Source organism: Podarcis melisellensis (genome assembly GCF_964234715.1).
Source record: "Podarcis melisellensis genome assembly, chromosome: 11".
In the NCBI taxonomy this organism is placed as follows: domain Eukaryota; kingdom Metazoa; phylum Chordata; class Lepidosauria; order Squamata; family Lacertidae; genus Podarcis; species Podarcis melisellensis.
In genome coordinates this window covers 19638269-19658901 of record NC_138543.1, presented here as the reverse complement: position 1 = coordinate 19658901, position 20633 = coordinate 19638269, and the positions used below count along the sequence as shown (strand labels likewise).

The following is a 20633-nucleotide window of genomic DNA, read 5'->3' as shown; positions in this document are numbered from 1 at the left end:
GAGCTTGCATGCCTTGTGCCCTGCTGCATTGCCTGGGAACTCGCCTTTGCTCAGCGCTTCCCAGTGGAGAGGTGACAGTGGTTTTCCTTGCTGCATCCCCTTTGCCGGGTTGCTGCGCCGTGGGAACCACCGCTTGAGGCTTCGTTTGGCTGCTGGCTGGGCTTTCTGCCTTTGGCTCGGAGGGGCTCAGAAGTCAAACATACCTGCGCTCCGAAAATCCCTTATTTTGGCTGCCGATCCCTTATTTTCGAGGCTGCTGGTCCCTTATTTTCAAATCTGTAAGTTGACAGCTATGTGTCCGAGGCATCACAGCCACAAATACACAAAGCCCTAAATCTGGATTACATGTTGTGGTATGAGCCAAACTCTCCAAATAATACTAACAAAAAATACATGATTTGCTAATATCATACATACGATTGTTATGCAATACAGACAGAGACCATTTGCCATGCAACTGATACACGGGTCGTTTGGGAGCCAGAAGAGGGCAGAATGGAGCAGGCTTATGCGCACTCCAACAATGCACATGGGGGCCAGGAACAGAACCCCCATGCAAAATGGCTGCCGCCTGTGCTTACTTTGCGCTACACTCTAGAGCAACCATACCACAGAATGCCCAATGCATGTGCCTAAAAGCAGCATTTAAAAACGATTTTTTAACTGGATTTAAAAAAATTAAAATAGCCTTGGATCTCCATTTTTTGGTAGTTATAGAATCAAGTCCTTAATCTACTCGGAGACATCTTTTGAAGATAAATCATAACTGGAAAACACCAGGTGAAACATAAATGTTAAACTCCAACATCATGCACTACCTTTTATATAAGAGATGCAAACTTCCTTAAAAGTGCATCTAACTTGACTAACCCAGAACAACTTCTGGGAACGCAAATGAGTTTGTTTAAGATACCTTTTCAGCCTTGGATCTATGATAAAAGGTAAAGGGACCCCTGACCATTAGCTCCAGTCGTGACCAACTCTGGGGTTGCAGCGCTCATCTCGCTTTATTGGCCGAGGGAGCCAGTGTACAGCTTCCGGGTCATGTGGCCAGATAACTAAGCCGCTTCTGGCGAACCAGAGCAGCACACCGAAACGAAACGCCATTTACCTTCCTGCCTGAGTGGTACTGTCACGGCCACCCAGGACGGGTCCCAGCTCACAAGAGACCTCACTCCGTTGCAGTTTATTTACAGGAAAAGTTTATTGAAGATTTCTGCTTCTCGTACAGTTCAGCATCGTGGCCGTACGTCTGTCACGTTAGACCGCTGAAGTCCCCTCTGACTCCTCCCCTCTTCCACACCAACTTAATAGCCTGGCTCTAGACCACCTCTTCCTCTCCTTTCTTTTCCGCAGGGTCTTCCTGCCCCCCTGGGTTCCCTCTCTCCGTGACTCGCCTGAGGCTGAATCCTCTGCCGCCTCTTCCCCCCTCCTTCTGGCTTTAGGGCCGGGCTCCTCCCCTGAGCTCTCTCCACTTCCGCGCGCCTCTACGTTTGAACTTGGCGCGCGTACGTTGCTGCTGACCTTTCTTTCGACCGCTACACCACCCCTTGTTCTGCTCTCCACCCTTTCCGGCTGAACACCTTGCTCCAACCCCCTTTCTCTGTTCTCTCCTAATCCTGCTCCCTCCGAGAGGCTGACGACTCCACCCCCTTTTCTCCGTTCCGGCTGAGACGCCTCTTGCTGCGTCTGTCTTCCACTGGGCTCCTCTCCGCTTCTCCCTTCTCCTCCCTTTTGCTTGATTAAGGTAACCCCCTTTTGAGAATCCTCTGACTCGCTGCTCAGACTCGTGGATTCCCTCAGAATTCCGTCATCTTCTTCCTCATCCTTCTGCCCCTCCTCCCACTCGCTCTCCGTCTCCTCTGTCATCTCCTCCTCTCTCCCAGAAACCCTGACAGGTACCTATTGATCTACTTGCAGTTTGATGTGCTTTCAAACTGCTAGGTTGGAAGGAGCAGGGACTGAGCAACGGGAGCTCACCACGTCGTGGGGATTTGAACCGCCAACCTTCTGATCGGCAAGTCCTAGGCTCTGTGGTTTAACCCACAGCGCCACCTGCATCCCTTGGATCTATGATATGCCTTCCCTAGTATCACTTTTCCCTTGAAACAAACCAGCTTCCCATATGAGTATAGTACTGTGATCAGGACATCTACTTTCACTGTCAAACAACTGAGCCATCGCAAGATTATATAGATTAACTGACATGCTCTTTACTTAGTGAGAAATGATTCCAGAATCTCATTGTGATGCCCTTAGGAAAAAACATATGGTCGTTATGAATTGGAGGAGGGGGAAGTAGGCTGTATGCAAGATTTTTCTAATCCCTGGCTCTAACAGGTGTTAAAATATAAGCCAGGTTAGCTTCTGGTGTTGAGGTGATTGCCTGGGTGATGGGCCATGAATAGAACAAAGAAAAGGGAGCTCTGTTTGAAACAATAAATGGGTGTAACCCCTCCCTCAACTGAGATATGGTTAGAAGGTCAAAGCCTTAGTTTAGAGTTGCAGCGATGTGAGTTAGAAGGAAGGTAGCAAGCTGGAATCAAAGCAACGTCTGAGAGCAATATTTGACTTCTGTATGAATCCAAGGCTGTGGCTATGAGAGAAACAAGGCCCTTTTTGGGTAATAATAAATAATAATAATAATAATAATAATAATAATAATAATAATAATAATAATAATAATATATTATTTATAGCCCGCCCATCTGGCTGGCTTTCCCCAGCCACTCTGGGCAGCTTACAACAAAACACTAAAATCCAATAACCTATTAAACATTAAAAGCTTCCCTAAACAGGGCTGCCTTCAGATGTCTTCTAAAAGTTTGGTAGTTATTTTTCTCTTTGACATATGGTGGGAGGGCGTTCCACAGGGCGGGTGCCACTACCGAGAAGGCCCTCTGCCTGGTTCCCTGTAACTTGGCTTCTTGCAGCGAGGGAACCGCCAGAAGGCCCTTGGTGCTGGACCTATTCTATGAACCCCTCCATCATGGGCTCAGGTTGTATACCTGCATAAATAAACCATATATTCTAAAGACACATGAACCCCAGATAAGTGCCTGGAAGCCCGGAATCTCGCACCACTTGGAGATTGGGTGGGGCGCAACAATATATTTCATTTCCAAGCTCCTGTGCCATCACAAGAGCAAAGGTTTACAACTAGCGCCCCTGATCCCCAGAAACTTGACGCATCTAGCATCATATAAACACTTATCCTTTTATCTATTTCATGTTATGAAACCTCAATCAGAAACTACTTCAGAGGAGGCAATAGTTGATAGTCTGCAAAAGCATGTTATTCAGGCTGCTGAAATGACATGCTTGAAGTTCTGATATTCATCCCTGAATGAAAAGTAGCTTATTTATAATTTCAAATGTCACTATGTCTTCAGACAGGTTCCACATCTGACAAACTTACAAGCAGCGCATAATCCCCTGGCATAGCTTTGACTAAAATGGTTTGCTTAACTGTTTTTTTTCTCAATATTATTTTCTTGAACATTAAATGCTTCTTAAAATTTATCAAATTAATCTTATTGAAGCTGCTGGAAAAGTTCATAGCTGGGTCCCACATGTTTCAGAGAGGGAATCTTTCCTTATATTCCTCCTGTACTAGCTTAGATCATCCTCTCAGACCGTGCTTCAAAGCTCAACTCCATGGAATGTGAGAACAGTCCTGATGAGAAGCAGCTCTTACATCAAGCACCTCTGGACCCCCTGCCCCAAGAGCCCAAATCCCCCTTCTCTATTGGTCTTGGTGCAAAAAAAGCATTTATTCCATTTGACCTCTGATTCAGTTGGCTTGTCTTTATTAATACAGTGGTACCTCGGGTTAAGTATTTAATTTGTTCTGGAGGTCCCTTCTTAACCTGAAACTGTTCTTAACCTGAAGCACCACTTTAGCTAATGGGGCCTCCCGCTGCTGCCGCACTGCCGGAACACGATTTCTGTTCTCATCTTGAAGCAAAGTTCTTAATCTGAGGTTCTATTTCTGGGTTAGCGGAGTCTGTAACCTGAAGCGTATGTTACCAGAGGTACCACTGTACTGCTGATTTCGGTTTGCTTGCTCATTTGTTGAATTTGTTTTGTTATGGTATGGCACTCTGAATGCCTGGAAAGGTGGCCAACAAATGGTTTTTAAAAATAAATGAATGAATTTATCTCTGGGGGGAAGTCAATTACAATGCCACAGTGAACTGGAGGGGCAGGTGAAAAAGAAGACAGGACTCTTCCACTTTCTACACCGTTGTGTGAAAATTTCAGATGTAGCCTGCTGAAGCTATACCTGTTGAAATCACCTCTTCTATTCAACTATTTTTATTACATTGCATTGCATTGATATCTCATCTTTTTCTCCAAGGAGCTCAGGGTAAGTGTACATGCTTCTCCCACTTCTCATTTAATCTACACAACAACCATGTGAGGTAGGTTAGGCTGGGAGGCAATGACTGGCTCAAGGTCACCCAGAGAGCTTCACGGCCCAGTCTGACACTCTAACCACTAAACCACACTGTCTCTCTACAAGTGCCCTGTCCTCTTTTGCATCTGGGTGACTACCCTAAACCGGAACCTGCTTATGCTAACTCTCCAAAGAGAAGAGCAGGTCCACCACAACTTCTCCAGCTCTACAATATTTTTGAAAAATCATATGTAGAAGGATGCAGTACACGCACCACCCTTCGCGATATTAAAATTTAGCCCGCAATCCTATGGACACTTGCTTGGAAGCAAGTTTCATTGAACTCAATGGAGCTTCTTTCAGAGAAGGTGCACATAGGACTGCACTGTGAATGTTTCATCAGCTCAGTCGGTAGAGCAGGCATAGGCAAACTCTGGCCCTCCAGATGTTTGGGACTACAATTCCCATCATCCCTGACCACTGGTCCTGTTAGCTAGGGATGGTTGGAATTGTAGTCCCAAACATCGGGAGGGCTGGAGTTTGCCTATGTCTGCGGTAGAGGAAGAGACTCTAAATCTCAGGGTTGTGAGTTCCAATCCCATGTTGGCAAAAGAGTCCAGTATTGCAGGGGACTGGACTCGATGGCCCTTGGGGTCCCTTCCAAGTCTACAGTTCTATGATTATATTATTATGGTGTAATCAAGGTGAAGTTAGATATGCCTATTTCATACAGAGTTGTGTGGGGGTCCAATTTCAACAATAAAATGAGCATGACAATATACCCTCCCTGGACCTGCTACTCACCTCCACACAACTCCTCACCCCACCAGCACATTTAATCCTGCCAAGTTCACTTCTGATACTGGGACCTTGCTGAGGAGCAAGGTGTTCAAAGGGAGGCTCTGCAGAGAGGCAAGCTATCTACGGAAGGAGAAGAGGGACAGCATCCCTTTTGCTGCCAGAATTGGATCTCACCACCCTGCTTTCTACATGACTGGGTCGGCTATGTGTAGAAACTCATGGAATTGCTACTGTCCAGTGTAATTTGACTTCTACTGAAATTTGCGTCAAGAAAATCTCCTTCTTACTCTAAGTTCAGAGATGACTGCCTTGTGTTTTAGTCCCTCAAGTTGATTAGCATTTTTCTGAGAAGCTAGTCGTTGTTCTCGCATGTATATATTTCCCTAGGAATACATAACTCTGCATTTAGAAACATATAAGTGTTTCTAAACATATAAGTAAAACTTGAGAGCAAAAACACTGAAAAGGGTGGATGGATGGATGAAGAGGCAATGTTTCTAATCAACATGAAATGAAATGGCTATGGTTCTTTGGATAACCAAACTTCAGTTTTCTTTTATTTCAAGCTCAACACATGAAATAGCTAGTTTCCAGACACAAAAGTTCATCAGCTTGCAAGCACAATTAAAGAAAAGTTAATATCAGCTTGAGAATGGCAACTACAAAAAAAATGGCTTTATCAAAAACATAACATCATGCCATGTGCAACTAAGAGCAAAAAAATTACCTGTATTGCCAAATGCCCTAATTTTCTCAACCATTCATCAACAGAAAACCCTTTCCTTTCCTTGCAGTAGATAAAAGCAGCCATTAGTCTCTGAACTGCAAGTTCTTGGGTGTGTGTTTTTCCCAGGAAGAAGAAAATCCTGGAGAAAATATCAGCTGGGTGTGCACATAACAAGGTCCAGAGAGACACATCCAGAAGTTTCCTCTTATGTTGAAATTATGTTGGAGCTGTTTTCTGTTCTTTCAGAGCTATGCAAGTGCCAGAATAACTGCAAGGCTTGCAAGTCCTAGTATATCTCAAGCCTTTCCCAAGGCACCCCAACACTATCTGAGGCACTGAAACTATGGCAACCGAATAAGAAAGCAGCTTCCATGATTAATAGATGAAGAGGCCAAGGACAGTGTCAAGCTAGGCCATAACTCAAGAATGGGAAAGGAATTAGCACAGAACCATGTCACACTGGCACTAAACAGAAGATGTTGACAGGTATCAATGGTTTTCGTTTTATTAAAAAACTCATAAAATGCAGCAAATTATCTGCTTCCTCTTTTCTCTTTTCCTGAAAAGATGTATCCCATGCAAGTGGAGAGAGAGAGAAAGAGAGAGAGAGAGAGAAATCCTCTAAAATGAAACACAGTTGGCTACTTAAAAGAGATTATCTGCTATTTTACCAGAAACTTTTGAGTCCAGAAACACCATGCAGTCAAGTTTCCTGGAGTTAAGATGTAGATTTTGCTAGAGAGTCAGAAACAAGACTTCACTTTCACTAGCTGCACAAGGATGCTCTCCTTTTAATTACTGAAAGATTCTTGTGAGGTTTTTGTGGCTAAGCAATATTGACGAAAAGCACATGGTATAAATACTGGGAGGGGAAAGTGCATAATCAATATGGCAATCACAATCCCACTCCAGGAAAATGTCTAGCTTTTATACGCTGGGCCCAGGCTATGGCTGAATTCCATGTCATAAAATCATCCATTTGCTCCTGCTGCCATGAGTATTTGGTTTCCATTGAAGGCAGCTGGATATAGAATCCATAGGCGTAATGGAGTATTTCCCCGCCCCCCCCAACAACTTTTGCCAACAGTTTCATCCTGCAGTCTAGCATGTAGGCAAAAATAAAAATACCACAGATTTCAACATAGTATGCCTGATTCCTTTCTGGACATGTTTTGCTTGGTAGCTACAGAATAGAATTGTGAGGACCAATATATTCACAGTGAATTCCAAGTATCTGCACTAAAACACTGTATATAGTAATTGCTATTATTAAAAAAAAATACTTTTAAAGGGAAAGGTCAGTACTGAACGTAGTGAGTTACCATATGTCTTCCCTCTTGAGATGCAGCAACTGGCAGTTCTGTTAATAGCTGGCTTATCATTTTCCATCCATGCTTCAGTCTCTACAGATACACTTTGGGATTTTATTTCGAAAAGCCCATTCAGACAAAAAGGAACTTGCAGTCTTTTTATACACTGAACAAATACTTATGTGGAGTTGGTAACATTCAGAAACAAAATAACATACCATGATTCCATATGGCAGCATCCCAATACGCTTAACATAAGAGTTGATTAAACTTTAAGGGTAAAGGGAATCCTGACCATTAGGTCCAGTCATGACTGACTCTGGGGTTGCACGCTCATCTCGCTCTATAGGCCAAGGGAGCCGGCATTTGTCCACAGACAGCTTCCAGGTCATGTGGCCAGCATGACTAAGTCGCTTCTGGTGAACCAGAGCAGCGCACAGAAACGCCGTTTACCTTTCTGCCGGAGCGGTACCTATTTATCTACTTGCACTTTGAGGTATTTTCGAACTGCTAGGTTGGCAGGAGCAGGGACTGAGAAACGGGAGCTCATCCCGTTGCGGGGATTCGAACCGCTGACCTTCTGATCAGCAAGTGCTAGGCTCTGTGGTTTAACCCACAGCGCCACCCGCGTCCCTTTTGAATCAAATTTTAGACATGAATATATTTTACTTAGAAACTTGATTTTTTGTTATCGATTACATGCATTTACTGATTTGCAGTGAGGGGAGATTTGTTTGTTTGCTTGCTGTACACTTTCTTCCAGTTCATCCTATGCCTTTCTATTTAACATTAGCTGCTTTTATGCTTCTTAACTGTCATGAATAGTAAACAGTTTCTATATCTATTTATTTAAAATAAGCTATTCTCTGGTAGCCTAAATATTTAAAATGTTTAATTCCACCAATGTAATTTTCAGTTTCCCACAGCAGGTTTCGGAACCTTAGAACCACTGTTTAATAGCTTGGTTTAATTGAGGTGGAAAATCTAACTCTGGTCTGTTACTACTTCAATGGTGGGAGTTCCTGAATGCTTGCTTCTTCCTACAAAACAAAAACCCTGCAGAAAACTAGATGGAAGGGAAAATGCTTTTCTTTGACTGCTGTGTTACTATTCTCACTGGCATTCAAAAAATTGGTGAGTACTCAAATCATGAGGCTGTGTCCCATGCAGTGCAGGTGCCAATCTATCGGGTTCATACTATAGCTCTGTGACTATAACAAATGTTTGCTTTGGGTGTCAACTTTGGCTTCAAGGGAGGCTATAAATAAAACAGCAACATACTAGGATTCATCTAGTACAGTGGTACCTTGGTTTGCAACCGTTCTGGATTACAACCACATCAAACCTGGAAGTGCGTGTCCCTTTTTTTGGATTACAACCCATTTTTTTTTGAGGCCCCATTGGTGAAAGCACGTCTTGGGTTACAACCTGTTTTGGTTTACAACCGGACCTCCGGAACAGATTATGGTTGTAAACCAAGGTACCACTGTACACTACAGGTAATTCAGAAGGGGTATCATTGTATTTAAGGAGTTAAATGTAATAACTCACAAAAGTTGGGCAGGATTCCACTGGATAACCACACGGAACTCTATGCAAATAGATTAAAAACCAAAACAAAACTACTGGAAATTCTAATTCAAGATTCCATAAATTTGTCTAATTTTCTCACCTCAAGACTGGCCTAACCATAATAAAAGTAGAGGTGTTAATTCATGGTTCAGGACAAATTCCTGATCAAGTAATTAAGTACTCATGACCTATCTTTCAGCACAAGCTGCCAAAGTTCTTGGATTTAAGCCAAGTTAGTCCCTCTGAAATTGACTGTACTAACTCTTCTTAAAGCCAGTTATTTTAGCTTATTTTATGAAGCATTAAGTTGACCTATCAGTTGAGCAAATTTAGTTATGCTAACCGAATTGACATCAAATAGCCAGCCTGTGAAAAGTTTGCATAAAGCCAACTCTGAGCACTACCAATCTGATTAGAATCTTCTCCAGTGCCCCAAGGTGAGATCACAACACATGAACTTTCTTAGCTACCGACAATGCCTTTTTTTTTTAATCCCATGCTTGTCCACAAAGATGCAATAGTCCATTGCTTACCAGGCAATGGAAGCCATTAGAAATCCACAAATGCCAAACACTGCTGAGCTTAGTCAGTACCAAATGGGCGAGTCTGTAGTAGTCACAAGGTAAACCACTGGCCATGCAACTCCTCAGTTCAAAACCTTAGACTGAGGCTAGGGCAGACAGGCTAATAACATATTTAGGTGCAATATTCAACCCAAATGGTTATGATTATGGGCAGTGACCAGTCAAGTGCTATCTTAAGTACAATTGCTCAGAAGTCTCATGGGTTTGCATCCAACAAAGTCATTGTGCTCTCAGAATAACTTAAGTTCACACAATGGCACTATCCTACTCTTCTTCTCCTTTGTTGCTGTTGTTGTTTAGTCGTGTCTGACTCTTCGTGACCTCATGGACCAGAGCACGCCTCCCACAGTTTGGTCAAACTCATGTTATTAGCAGCTTCGAGAACACTGTCCAACCATCTCTTCCTCTGTCGTCCCCTTCTCCTTGTGCCCTCCATCTTTCCCAACATCAGGGTCTTTATCAGGGAGTCTTCTCTTCTCATGAGGTGGCCAAAGTATTGGAGCCTCAGCTTCACGATCTGTCCTTCCAGTGAGCACTCAGGGCTGATTTCCTTAAGAATGGATTATTCTCCAAGAATGGATTATTCTCCTACCACCCCCCAGAATTTGCTGCAGAGGCTTGGGTGAATCCCATCAGCAGTTGGGGGGCATATGGGGAGAGAAGATAGCAGGGATGTTCTGCACAAGCACGACTTCACAGGAGATAATTAAAACTTGCTCTCTCGTAATTGTGCTTGGGATTGCAAGTTTAGTTGCAAATTGCTTTGGGAAAGGGCTCATTGACACAATAACACCACATTTGCTTTGTGGCATTTAACTGCACACACAAAAAGGCAAGGCACATGGGTCACTATTTTAGAACCTGCCAAGTTGAGGTTTCAGGATGGGTATGGAAAATGGTACCAGCTGAGAACTGGTAAAAGTGTTGAAAGCAAGGCGTTGAAAACACATTGGAATAAAAACATATTAAAGACAGAATCCAGGCAGCTACAAGTTCTAGGCTTACAAACCGGATTCCTGTTGCTACTGTCCTATTGCGACCGTGGAGTGAAAACAGCAGCTGCCAACCCACAGACAGCAGCATCTTCTCTGTCAGGTGACCTGATCGCTGTATATCTCTTACCCATCTAACTGTGATGCTTTGAAATGTACTTAGTTAATTACCAGAGGCACTTCACGACCACCAATTAAGACATTACAGAAGAAATACTAGCTTCTGGCTTGCTTCTCTGGGATGGAGGAAACACTGGAAACCACTTGGAAGAAGATGCAGATGTAAAGTCTGGAGAAAAGAGTCAAATTAAAAGTTGGGCGAGATCTTCTGTAATCAATGTTCTGGGTTGAGCATCGATCTCACCAATGACAATGACAAGTCTTGTCAGTGTAGACTTGACTAAATAATTACATGAGTATGCAGACACCCACAAATTGAGCCTTTGTCATTCCCTCTTCTTAAGGTGTTTTTCAGCTACAGAAAAAGTTACGTTCTATGTTCTGAAAAGGCTACCAATTTCCTGAATTACATTAGCGCCATGAACAGCAAAAGTTACGTTTCCCTAGCCAGGTGATGAGGCGGAAACTATGTCCTGAGGTGCAAATAATTGTGAAGTCGTCCACTCCACAGAGAAGGGCATTTACATTAGAAGTCCTTCTTTGGCTGAGATCATATCCAATAGGTTACTTAACATGTTTTACTCATGCCTGGTTGGTTTTAATTAACTATGTGGTTACTTTTACCAGGATTGCATTGGGGTTGGAATACTCAGAATGTACAACGAGTTGTCAGTTTTTCCTCCATGATATGATCCACTAAATATCAGCATTCTCTGACTCAACATATGTCAGGGACGGGGAGCCTATGGTCTTCCTGGTGTTGCTGGACCGGCCTACAGTCAAGGAAGATGCAAGTTATCTGAAAGGCAACAGGTTCCCCATTGTTTCTACCTTGGAAGTAGAATGGAATCAGTTCTGGAATTTAATTCGACTTCCAAGACGTTTGAAAACCAAAGCACAGCTTATTATTGGCTGCAGGACGCTCCTGTAGCCAATCAGAAGCCGCAGATACCCCATCGGACATTTGGCTTCCAAAAGAACGTTAAAAAACCAGAACACTCATTTCCGGGTCTCGATTGTTCGGGAGTCAAGGCGTTTGAGATCCAAGGTAAGACTGTATATGAATGCATTTATTGAAGCCCTAAGTTGTGCAGATTTTGTCTTATTTCAACCAAATTAACTTTGTTGAATAATCCCATCTGTTTTGGTCTTTGAGATATTGAATTGTGTCATATAGAAAAAGAGGTAATAAAGGCACCACTTTTGTTCCTATGCCATGTTCTCCTCCCTCTAACAGCATATAATCCGCCTCAAGAATTTAAAATGTTGGCGAGTGCACTTGAAATCCCAGTGTCTAACTGCTCTTGGTCTGTAACCTGTCAGGTTAATGAGTGATAGATTTCTACAGAACACACCGGACATTCCTCTAGATAGCACAGCAATGTATTCCTGCAAATAGGCAAAGATGAAATGCATTTGTTAGGTGAGGTCAATTTAATCCTTTTATGCCTTTATTGCCTTAAACCATGTGAGCGCCTTTCATATGCATTTATGTTTAGTTCTTCTTGCTCTTGTGGAGGTGACAAATCTCCCCTTTCCTTTACCAAACAAGCACACAAACAAGTTTACAACTGCCGACTTCCTTTTAACGAGCACAGTTCTATTTTGGATTTATCACAGATCATTAATTTGCTCTCTTTTTTATCAATGAAAGCAGTTCCTTGCCCTTAACCCCTGCTGCCCTTTTTTCCAGACTCCAGCTGCACTAGCTTCACTCCTCAAATTACAACCTGTGGAAAAGAGCTATGGCTCTAGCATCTACTTTTGTTACTATGAAATAGCTGGGGATGTTAAGTAGAAGCGTCCTTTATCCATTTGACTGCCCAGTTACTTTCCCTTTCAGGAAGCTTGGTTTAGCACATGAAGTAGGTCTCTTTAATTATCAGAAAAATAAGCACTATGATGTTAACTAATGGAAAGTATGGGGCACATATGTGAAAATTGGATTCTTTTTACTCATGGTTCAGATCATCTTTGACTTTTTGTACAAAGCAAACGAACAAACCAACCATCTCCTATCTACTGTATTCCCTGCAGCCCCTCCCCTCTATACAGTGTTTCAGCATTCGCAGACAGCATGTACCAGTTTTCAGTTCCTCCTTATGTTAAGCTCTTATTAAAGTCAGTAGATTTTCCCAAGTAAGAAAGGACGAAGGCCTATATATAGTTGTCCGGAAGATCCAGATTAAGTTTTATAAACTATCAGTGTTTAAATGGGATCATGCCAATACCATGAGAAATTATATCACATAGAGAAATATCTTGGCAGTGTACTTTCACTTAAAGAAAAGTCCCAGTCTTCTCATGCACTGAACAATATATGCAGTTGTTACTTAAAAATAAAGGTCTAAAGAGCCTAGTTCTTCCTTTGTCTCCACTTTTTCACTAAACAATGTGAAGAGACACAATGCAATCCTATGCATATCTACTCATAAGTAAACCTTATTGATTTCCATGGGACTTGCTTCCATGGTAAGTGTTTTTAGAATTGCAGCCTGGGAGTCCCACTGAACTCAGTAGATCTTTCTTCTGAGTACACATGGATAGGATAGGATATGCTCTGTGGAGCAGTTAATTAAAGCAGAAAAAAACTACAAACTCTGTGGGGTTTTGGAAAGTAATATTTCTAGGTATCAACAGAGCCATCCTGCAAGCTTTCTTAAAGCACCTCCCTCTACCCTACGGAAATATATTCCTAGAAAAGCAGTAAGTCCAGGAAACAAGGATGGCAGAATCAAGACCAAAAAAGTGACATTTCAAGAGTCCCAACTGGTTTGTCTGCTTTTTAAAACAAAGGTCACAATACAAAAACAACATTGTCTTTCACAAAAATAGTAGAATATAAAAGAACAATAGTTGGAGACAGAATTCTGCCACTTTTATTTAATGTTAGCTTAATAATTAACCTTGGTTCTGAATTATGATGTGTGTTGGTAACTTCGGTTTAATAGAAATTGCTTGATGCATTCATGATGACTTAACTTCCATTGTGTTGTGGATGACAAAATATTCCCATCACAAACCAACCAAACTGATTGCTTCCTATTTGAACAATTTTAAATCTACAGGTTTTCAATTATATTTATAAGAACCCACTCCTGGGGAAAGAATAGTTTCCTTCACAAAAATGGGAGCAGATATACAAAAATATGCATACAGGGTTTAGGAACACAAATGCTAAGATACAATAATCATTGCACAATAAAGCCAGCTACAGAAATTCACTGGTCCCAGATAACTATATCTATAAACCACAGCACTCCACTTTTCACTTTGCTAAAACTGAATGAAAACTCAAGAGAGATTGTGATTTATTTATTTTTTTACATTCAGCCTTGAACTCGGCTTTTCAGTCACCACAACCAAGCGTATTTTCACTTCTCTTTCCATGAAACTTCTGCAAAACAAAACACTGTGTGAACCAGCCATCATCTCTACAAGTCTCCGCCCCCCTTCTCTAAGAAAACCTTGAAACTTGTTCCAGCAATAGTTCCTGGAACCTGACAATACCCAAACTGGATTTCCCCGGGTCTGGATCCAGAACCCTTTTGCCTAGATTGCTGCGAGCTGTTCTGCCGAATGATGCTCCAGGGAAACCAAGCCAGCAGCAGCCAGCAGTTCCCAGCCTCCCCCCCCCCCCCCCGCAACTCCCCTGAGCTGCCTCAGTTCTGCTCCACTTCTCCAACAGACCAGCAGGCAGGGAAAACAACACATGGGGATTTGTAGCCTTCCCACTTTCACTCATGCAAATTCACAGCCAGAGCACTTAATACACATTACTCTCAGCCCAGAGCTTTCCAGGCTCATGTAGCCAGCACACCTTAACAGCTAACACACCACCAGCACCAGCCAACAGCCTCTGCTCTCCCTTCAGCTGCTGGGCTGGCTTAAGGTGGTTGGTGGTAATACTGAGAGACTCTCTCACTGACCTCTTTATTATTTTTATTCCAAAGGAGTCTGGGCAGTGCTGGGAGGGGGCCTAGCAGCTTCCCATGAGCTGCACCTCCTTCCCCAGTGAGCGGAGAACTCCCATTAACTCCTTCCTTTTCCAGTCTTTGGGCATTATCTTCATCCAGTCAGCAGTTTTGAGGGAACAAAAATTTCTGCCAAAGGACTTTCCACGTTCACACCATTCCCTAGTGTCAAAGGGAAGTTAGGGGGAAACAACTGAAATGTGAGGTTTGGGGGGCAGCGATAGTTTATAAGAGGTACTTGGTCTGGGGGGGCTGCATAGAAACTGTACTACTGTCTGCCCCCAAAATCCTATTCCCTTAACCCCAAATGGCTGTGGTTATTAAAGTGGCGAGGGAAAGGCACTCTGCACATGCTCAAAGGCACACCCCTTCACTATTACAGAAAGTAATGCATTGAAAAAGGGTTCGTTGGCTAATTCCTGGTGAGCCCTGGCTCGAATTAATCGCTGCTGGCCAGGCAGAGGGTGGTATGCACAGAAATGCCCATGGCTTCACAATATGTATCACAACAACTTTTTAACATGTCACCCCAGTGTCTCAGGAACAGGTCGGTCTCCCAATACTATTATAATATACAAAGGACTTAACAGCACAAGGAGTTCTGTTTCCCAAGGGACCACGTTGCCTGGCCCTTTCTCTAGCGCTTCCCTTTCTCTTTCCCTAGCATTCCCCCTCAGGCAATGTGCATTATTACCTGTGCAGGATCACACGGGAGCGTCCTCTCCCCTCTTTTGCCCGGAGCAAAGGGCAAGCAACCTTCAGCTACACCTTCCTAAGTTCTCTTCGAAGGTGTCGTGTAAACCCCATTGTCCTCTCCACTTCCAGAGTCCAGAGACATCCCCCATGCTTTCGGTGGTCAAGGGACACCCATAAGGGGGTGAAGGAGGTGCGCACACAGAAAACCACACGGGTGCCAACTTAAATAAAATATTGGGGGGGTAGCAGTTTAGCCTCGCCCCGCATAATTGATCACAAGACATGTTTGCATGGCGATGCCCATCAACTTGGGGAGGCGGCAGTCAGCAGATATTTTATTTGGGGGAGGGAGCAAAGGTACCTCGGCCCCCCAGTTGTCGCCTGCACACACACAAGCGGCAAGAGAAAGGGAAGGAGCCCCATTATTAACTCCTCCCTTCCGCGGAGGCTGCAGGAGGGACTTGAGGGGAGAGAGAGTGACCCGCGAGCGCGCCACCCCTGCTCCTCTTTCCCCCCCCTGAGAAAAAAAGGGAGCAACGGCGACAGGAACCTTGCCCTGCGCGGCTCCGCTCTCCCCACAGACACCAAACGCCTCTCCGACTTCGCTTTCTCCCGTCAGTTCTCCAGAGAGCAACCGACTCGACAGCTGCCCCTCCCCTCAACCGCGGGGTGCAACAGGGGGAAGAGAGAGGAGCAGCAGCAGCCCTCCGCCCGCGCCAAGCCCCGTCCCCAATCTCGCAAACAAAGCCGGAGACGGGCGGCGCCGTCACACACGCTGCTCCCCCCCCAAGGGACCAGGGTGGGCACCGGTCACTGCGCCGAGGGCGGAGGAGAGGCGTTGGCCCCGGCAGGGGAAGGCGAGCTCGGGGGTGGGGGGACAGGGGGTCCGCCTCTCCCTCAGCCCCAAGTTTCCCTCCTGGCCCGACGGCTTCGCCAGCCCACCTGCCCCCGCCGCTCGCCGCCGCTTCTCCTCCGCCGTCACATTGTCTCCGAAACAAAGACTCCACGCCCATCCTGCTCGCCCCCCAAGGAAGCCTCGTGCGGAGCGACGGGGAAAAGCCGGGCTCGGAGCGGCGCGGCTGCACTGCCTGCCACCGAGGCGGGGTGCGTGTGTGTGTGTGTGTGTGTGTGGCGCGGCTTCACAGCCCGGCAGCCGCCCCTCCCTGCGGCGGCCAAGCAAGCGGGCAGCTCCCGGGCAAAGTGTCCCCGAGCCGCCAAAGCGAGGGCGCGGGGCGGAGGGAGGGCGCTGGCGGCGCGCTTTTGCAACAAAACAAACGCGCCCAGTTCGTGCAAGATTAAGAGCAGGGCAAGAGAAATCAGGCGTTCTCCCCTCCCCGGGAAACTGCACGGCGCGCGTGCACACACACTAACACGGACCCGGGTCAGGGGAGAGAAAGTGGCTCCGGCATGGAGCGTGCCCCAGCAGTCCTCGCCTCCTCCTGGCTCTGCAGCCGCCGCCGCTTCACCATCCTCCTGCTGTCCTGCAGGACCGGGCGCCGCAAGCTCCCCGCGCTTGCAAACGCAGCCCGGAACAATGCCCTCGTGCATATCCCGGAGCGCAGAGAAGCAGCAGCGCAGTGCATGGGGATGGGGGAGAGAGAAGAGAGAGGAAAAAGGAGTTCACGTACCTCGTCGGTGCATGTATCTGGGAGGCTTACGAGGACAGGACTAGCTGATGGAGTGTCCCATTTAGTAATCCATTTAAGGGGATCGCTCCGCGAAACTCGATCCACTCTCGCCTTTGCAATCCTTTGTCATTATTACCGGCGTGCGTCCTAGGGGGAGCGGGGCGTGTGTGTGTGTGTATGCGTGCGCGCGTGGGGCGGCGGCGTGTGGAGGTTTGGGGCGGTGGGGGGGAAAGATTCAATATTTCGACTTTGGGGGCTGCGATGTGTCCATCTCCACGGAGGGTGGGGGGAAAGGGGGAAAGGGTTGGGTGTGGGGAGGGGGAAATCAAAGAGCTCCGGTTACTCCTCTTCCCGAGGCCACTCGCGCTGCCACTCCAGTAAGTCCCCTTCCGACGGGTCGTGGGAGAGGAGAAGTCCTTTCAGGGTCTTGCGCTGCCCCTCCGAAAAAGTGCTCCCGGCGGGCGAGGCGCCTTGGGGGGAACTCCTCGTCGGCAGGCAGAGCTGCTTGTGCTCCGGCAGGAGAGAGCGCTTCGCCCCAGCTCGCCTGGTCATTGAAGTGTGTGTTTGGGGAGGACTTCGCAGCAGCCTCTCTCGCTCGCTCTCTTTCTCTCCCGATCTCCCCGCGCCCTGCCTCTCTTCCCACTGCGAGTCTCCGTCCCAACTCTTCTGTCACTGGGAAGCAGCTTGGCTGGAGGTGGAGTCAAATCCCGGGCTGGATTCCGCGGAAACGGACTGCCCCGAGCATGACATCCACCTTCGCCCACTTCTCAAACAGCCAGCCCATGAATGGGGGGGGGAGGGTGGGGGGGTGCGGGCAAAGTGCCAACACACCCACAGAAAAAGAGAAATCGGGAGCCCTCCCTTTATTCCGCGCTCTCTTCTGTGCATGTAACTGATAGGGATTCTGATGGGAAACCCGGGAACATGGAGAAAGTTTCTTCTGCCTAATTAAATAAAAAAAGAGATTTGTTTGAAAAGGAAGAGGAGGAAGAAAGCCTGCGAAGAAACGCTACCAGAGACGAGCTGCGAGAAAGGATTTGTTCATCGATTTTTTTAAAATTGAAAAGTTTAAACTTTAAAGGGATGTGGTTAAGTCCTCCTTATTCAAACGGCGATACCGGGGATGATTTTCCCACTGCAACAAAGCGTTGCCAGCGGAAGGCGTGCGCAAAAGGAACTCTGCTCACAATTTAAGAATAATCTTTTGGAACGAGCCTAGCACAAGTTTTTTTTTAAGGGGATCGCAACCTACTTCCAGAATCTTTCACCCACACAAACGCGCTAATGTCCTCATTGACAACAGCTGCACTCTAATCAATAATGGGGGCAGGACGTCCAACCAAAGCAACCTCTTGCCTGTATTTTGATTTGACCATTTTGGAATTACCCACAAAAAGGAAATTTTAGACTTTCCAATATGGAAAGCGTATGTGTGTGTGTGTTTAAAAACAAACACTTGGGGATCTACCTCAATGTTGTACCCATATTCCTTCTTCCTCGAACTTTATCTTGGCAAAGAAGAAAAAAAAATTGCCTGTGTTAAAATATATAGGTGGATAGATATGGGAACCATGCTCAAAGTTAGCAAAACCCCCCCCCCCCTCGTTTCTCTTTCTTCCCCAACCTTAGTATCTAGCAGCAAAATTAGTAAGCGTCTTGTGATACCTTGTGAGACCAAGCCATTTAAGTTGACTTGACAGTCAAGCTGCCCATGTCTAATCGCTCTGGAGTTTATTTAGTTTTTATGATTCGGATCAAACTTCCACGGATTCTGCCCGTAATGACGGCGAAAGAGGAGACCAACATAGTTTGCTGGGGGGGGGGGGAGCGCGTGGAACGAAGAAGGGCTGCATAATATGGATTCTTTTTGTAGCGCTGGAAAAAAGAAAAAGTGGGGAAGGAATTAATAAAGCAGGCCCATGTATGGCTGTGTACGAAAGACAAGGGAGCGTTACCGGGAGACGGCACCGCAGCTGCCGAAATGCCAGCCAGGGCCGGCGATCCTTAAGCCTGCACGCCTCCCGAATGGCTCTGAGTTTTACAGCGCGCACAGTATTTCCCTTCTGCGTAAAGGCGAGGGGTCTATAGCCAAGGGAGAGGAGTCGTGTAACAGCTGGGGATTCGCTTCTTGCTGTTCGTCTCTTTGGCCAGAAGGGGACGCTTCACCAGTAAAGTTTTTCCCTTTCCCTCCTTTTCTAAAGAAGAAAGTCACAGCGGAGCAAGGGCTGATGATCAAACTTGCGAAAAGTTTGGTCGCCCACCGCGATCCCACTCCAAGGCGTTGCAAGATCACCACTCTTATGTCTCCTCGGTTTTTTTGGTAACAGGATCGGGCCCGTTAAGGTAACAGGGCGCCGGCTACAACTCTGACCAAACGCTCCCGCAAGCTAGGCGCCTTGCAGCGGGTGCGGAGACGAGCCCGGTCCTCGTCTGGATGCGCGCATGCTCTCGCATGCAACCTGCGCGGCCGGCCCGCTTTGCTGGAGTTTCCAGGGCTCCGGGCGAAAACAAATAAATTGCTGGAGCTGCGTGCGCGGAGAATGCTAATCGGACGTCCCCCGGGCTGGGCAGCGCGTTGCGATGCTCCTCGGGGGGAGATCTTTGGCACGGTCCTTCCCATCCGCTCGCCTTTCTTCCTCTCCCGCCCTCCCTTTCCCCCAAATCCCAGCCCGAGAGCTACTGGCTGGGTTAATCCGTCCCTGTCTCGGAGCCAATCAGCCCAGGGAAGAGCAGTAGCAGCGCTAATAAATTAATCCTCCTGCTTCCCAGGCCCCTCCCGCCTGGGAAAGCGACTGGCTGCCGCTAATCCTAATGCTGCTACTTAGATAACTAGGAGAGGGCCACCAGCGCCCCCAGCGGCCAAGGTGGCGCAGTGCGAGAGGAAGGAGTCTCGCCCCCCCCGCCCCCGCGGACAATCGCCTTTGCATACTCCTTGTTTCCTCCAGCCTGCCCCCCGCGTCCCCCCCGCGCACCCCTCACTCCGCGGCTGATTTACATGTTAATTGTGTCTGAGAAAACTTCTTTAATTGCCAGAATTAAGCAGAGCAAACGGATTGCTTCACAAGCTGAGCCAAATTAATTCCGGGTTTAGCTCCTTCCCTTAGAGAAGCAAACAATTAAGCTGTCGTGTTTGCTCGGTGGCTATATTTGAATGTTAGACACACTGACTTTTTGGAAAGTTAGGGGAGGTGTGTTTCCCCCCCCCCCGCTCCTCCCTTATTCTTCTTTTAATATGAATAAAACTTTCCCTCTGTTTCCCAGATCCGTGGAGTTGTAGAGAGAGGGCAAGCACTTGCAAACACCTTTTAAATTGAAGAAAGAAAGAAAGAAAAACAAGGAAACGTTCGTGCACTGATGGTATATAGATTTTATTGGCCAAGCCTTGATATTCTGGGTGTTTAATTAGCCAGGAAGTCATCTGAAGGTCTCTAAGCATCTTCTGTTAAGGCCATCTGTTAGGGTTTGGTTGCATCCTGCATTACAGATGCATTGTGAGAAGCAAGTTGGACCATATGACCTTCACTGTCCCTTCTATGAATAAGGATCCATTCATGCAGCCACAGTGGGACTGGATCAGCAAATTTATTTTCTACATAAGTATTCCCTCTTCACTTCAAGAAACTCAAGGTGACATGCAGGATTCGACCACCCTTACCCTCATGACAACTCTATAAGCCGCCCACAGTGGCTGGGGAAACCCAACCAGAGAGGCGGGGTATAAAGAATAAAATGGTTGTTGTTGTTAGCATAGCAGCCAACTCCTAGGGGCTGAGGTCCTTTCACTACCCCAAATTTTTTTGAGCCCCCCCCCAAGTTTATGGACATTACCA

The 20633-nt window shown here is 46.2% G+C and overlaps 1 protein-coding gene across 7 annotated transcripts in view; it reads right to left on the bottom strand.

The window, feature by feature from the left end:
* SEMA6A (semaphorin 6A) overlaps positions 1 to 17553 on the bottom strand; it is a 177917-nt gene extending 160364 nt beyond the window's left edge. For 5 of the 7 annotated variants that reach the window (XM_081930439.1, XM_081930443.1, XM_081930444.1 and 2 more), the window contains exon 1: positions 16804 to 17553. The gene's annotated coding sequence lies outside the window, so the exon portion shown is untranslated. Of the gene's footprint in view, positions 1 to 16117; positions 16366 to 16803 lie in introns of those variants that run through there. The other 2 variants (XM_081930441.1, XM_081930440.1) reach the window with 2 other exon arrangements.
* Between the last annotated feature and the right edge of the window lie 3080 nt (positions 17554 to 20633).